The sequence below is a fragment of the Myotis yumanensis genome, unplaced genomic scaffold (genome assembly GCF_028538775.1).
Source record: "Myotis yumanensis isolate MYYU_CA2020_CCGP unplaced genomic scaffold, mMyoYum1.0.hap1 SCAF_315, whole genome shotgun sequence".
NCBI classification, from domain to species: domain Eukaryota; kingdom Metazoa; phylum Chordata; class Mammalia; order Chiroptera; family Vespertilionidae; genus Myotis; species Myotis yumanensis.
Window position 1 is genome coordinate 20,160 of NW_027224066.1, and position 3,896 is coordinate 24,055.

General features: G+C 38.0%; 1 long non-coding RNA gene across 1 annotated transcript; it reads right to left on the bottom strand.

The window, feature by feature from the left end:
- Window positions 1-543: 543 nt before the first annotated feature.
- Window positions 544-3,689, bottom strand: LOC139001302 (uncharacterized). Its single transcript, XR_011469941.1, has 2 exons — window positions 3,091-3,689; window positions 544-1,464 (listed from the first exon to the last, which is right to left on the bottom strand). It is a non-coding gene; the product is annotated as an uncharacterized lncRNA (long non-coding RNA).
- Window positions 3,690-3,896: the final 207 nt, after the last annotated feature.

Consider the following 3,896-nt stretch of genomic DNA (forward strand, 5'->3'; position numbering starts at 1 on the left):
TACATAATAAGCTGTGAACAACAGAAGCTCTGATACCAGAAACACAGTCTTAACAATGCCAAGCAAAGAGCAAAACATCTGGTTAGTTTTTAAACGAAATGGGCTGCTCTGCCTTCCATGTCAACCACCAAGCAACAGGCCTTTGATGTCTTTCCCATTCATTACTGATGTAGTTCTCAACATTTTCACTAGTTCCACCATCATTCCTTCTCCCCTCCCCATTCTTTCAAGTAACTCTGTCCATCTATCTGGTCACAGATACAATTAGCAAGCTGATGTCACATAAGTTTCCTTTTAGTTTTGAATTTTTAAAAATGTTATGTAATTTTATTTTCTAATTTTAATATTTTTCCAGTGGAATGTTTTTCAAAACATTTAAACAAACCTTGTAATAGCTGACCTAGTGTCGAATGCTACATTTAGACATTTCTAAACTAAACTAAACTAAACTAAACTAAACTAAAGCTTATTTTAAACTAATACCTTCATGTTACTGAATAAACTTCTAAGGATCCCAAATTAAAGAAATCATTGAAAAAGTGATACAGTCTAGTGTTTATTTTATGTTGTGGCAGGTACACTTGATTTTCAAAAATTTAAAACATATAAAAAGTGGTTAGGGACTAACATTTTTATCAACAGTTGATAGTGTTTAAGATTATTTATTATACAGCAGGGTACAATGGTAGTGCTAATGCCAATAGGGCACCATGGAAGTTAGTCTAAAAATTATCACTAGGCTTTATACAAGCAACAACATATGTTGCTGTTTTAGAATTTCAGGACATAGTCTGCTTCTAATGCTAAGCAGTCCTTTAACGTTTTTAATGTTATACAGTGTTATAGTATTTAGTTTGGCAAATGTTTCAAAATAAAGTAGAAATGTATTCATAACATCACAGAAATGCACATCCAGTTTTGTTTTCAATAAGAACCATAGGTACAGATCAGAACTCTTCCCTATATGAAATAATTTACACACAGATGAATGCTATATCACTACCTAAAATAATCACTAAATACAATTCTTTTTTGAGAAATAAACAAGCAAAGGTTTTTTTCATTATCAAATATCAAAAACATAGAGATAACGTATATTTTTCAAACAAATGATACTCTAAAATTATAGGAATAATTTCTGTGAATTCAGTGAATGTGCAACCTAAATCAACCAAGTATATTGTAGTACAACTATATTAAGAAACCAATGATCAGAAAATACAACCATATGAAAAAAATTTATAATCCACAAAACTGTTTATCAGGCCTTAAGGTAAAATAGCTCCACAGTTTACAGGTAAAACCCAGGCAACAAAAACGCGTGCTTGTCTTCAATAAGTAGATATTTTATGCAGAAGATGTAACACTTTGCTTGTAGACAGCATGGTATGCATTTCTCAGCAAGACATAAGGAAAACAAGATTCCAAAAGATCCATTGTTAGGAATGGGGATTCCTGCACAATCTGGAAAATTCCAAAATTCATTAGAATTCCAATTATTTATTATGAGAACATTTATTGACAACTAATAACCATAATTTTACATTGTTACATTGTTCTTACTAGAAATAGTCACAACTTATTTTCCCTTTACTTTAAAATCTGAAAGGTAAGTGTGCCATGGTGAATGCTCTCAGAAATTAGTTAACCAATGGGAACATACTACACACTTTCATAGCCTTCAACAATATCTATACTAATAAAAGGGTAATATGCTAATTAGACTGGGAGACCTTCCGGACAAAGCCATGGAGATGGGGCCGAAGCAGAGGCGGTTAGGGGCCATCAGGCCAGGAGGGGAGGGCAGTTGGGAGTGAGCAGGCCAGCGAGGAGGGCAGTTGGGGGCAAGCAGGCTGACGGGTGATGGGGGGGGGGGGAGTTGGAGGCAAGCAGGCCGGCGGGGGGGTGAGGGGGGCAGTTGAGGACAAGCAGGCCAGCAAGGGGGGGCAGTTATGGGTGATCAGGCCAGAAGGGGGGCACAGTTGGGGGCAATCAGGCCGGCAGGCAGAGTGTTTAGGAGCAATCAGGCAGGCAGGCAGGCAGGTGAGCAGTTAGGAGCCAGTGGTGCCGGATTACGAGAGGGATCCCAGATTGGAGAGGGTGCAGGCCAGGCTGAGGGACACACCCCACCGTGCACGATTTTCATGCACCGAGCCACTAGTATATATATAAAAGGCTAAAATGCTAAATGTCCCCTCGGGAGTTCGACCGGGAGACCAGGAGTTCGATCGCTCGCTATGACATGCGCTGATCACCATGGGGCGGTGCAGAATGAAGGCAGGCCCCAGCCGGCAGCTGAAAGACCTTGATCAGCCCTGATCACTGGCAAGGCTTAGGGACCCTACCTGTGCACGAATTTAATGCACCTGACCTCTAGTGTTAGACATAAAAGAGAATACAAACATTTAAAATGGCCATATCTTGAAGTCCAAATGGAGACCCAAGACTAGGCTACAAAGCAAAATTAAACATCAAATCAACTATAATTAAGTGGTAAAAAGCTGTAAGTTCTAGAGAAGTTCAAAAGAGAAGAAAGATTAACGTAGACCAGAGTAATCAGGAAAGTCTATCCATAAAAAGATTTGAGCTGTGGGGTATGCTGAATCATTTAGACACAGACCTCTGCAGGTAAAGGAAATTATTCTAAGTGAGGAAAGAGCTTCATGGTAGAAACAAGCACGGCTGGTTCATGGAAGTCAAGAGAAGGAATGCACTAGAGTATTATAGAAAATTGTATTAAATGGGCAGAATGGAGTCAGACAACAGAAAACTGGAAGAGCTAAAACTAATATACTAGGAAAATATAAGACTCAAGTGTTTCCCAACAAGTTAAAAAACTACAAAGAATACCTTATAGGTAATGCTAATCTTTTATTTTGTTGTTTTCTGATATGATTACAATACTGTAAAATACAGGTGATTGTCATTCTTTTTAGCAATTTTAGAAAGTGTGCGGTTTGGGGAAATGAGCACCAGGAATAAAAAAAGCATCTCAGCTCTTACTGATATTTAATCACTAAAAGCCAAGAAAAGACAATCAGGAATGGCTGGAACTTCTTTGTTGTCACTAAAAATTAAAATGAGACTTACCATATCTAGCAGTAGATAAACAGATTCTCTATTTCTTGTTGTTGTTTTGTCTGTCTCCTGGCCAATTTTCAGTAGACTGGAGGATGCAAGCTTAAAAGTATACACACATTTTAAGTAAGTTTTTTAAATAAAATGTTCACCAGTGACTTTTTATTTTCAGTATGCTTGAACTTACAGCAAATTTTAATCACTCAGCTGCTTATATAATGAGCAATTAAATGACAAATAAGATTCTTTACATTCAAGCAATAATTTAGAGAGCTATTCTATATAATAAAAGGGTAATATGCACACTGACCCTAACGGGGGGAACGACCAGTCACTATGATGTGCACTGACCACCAGATGCTCAACGCAGGAGCTGCCCCCTGGTGGTCCATGTGCTCCCACAGGGGAAGCTCCACTCAGCCATAAGCCAGGGAGCGGCCTAAGCTGGCAGGTGGACATCCCCTGAGGAGTCCTGGACTGCAAGAGAGCGCAGGCCGGGCTGAGGGACCCCACCCCACCCCCTGAGTGCACAAATCTTCATGCACTGGGCCTCTAGTTAAGACATAAACAGATACAAAAATAAATGTAATTAAATATTCTTATTGGTCTTTAAAACTGGTATTTTTCAGGAAAAAAAAGATTTAATTTTTATCTTTCTTTTATCTGTATTAACTATATTTCTTAGTTCCCAAATAAGAAGAAAATTTCACACCAAGTTTGAATTAATGGGACATTAGGACAAGTCTTGAATAAAAGAAATACAGGAAATGAAAAAAAATTTTTTAATCTCAATACTGTTTTCTTTGAAACAGACATTA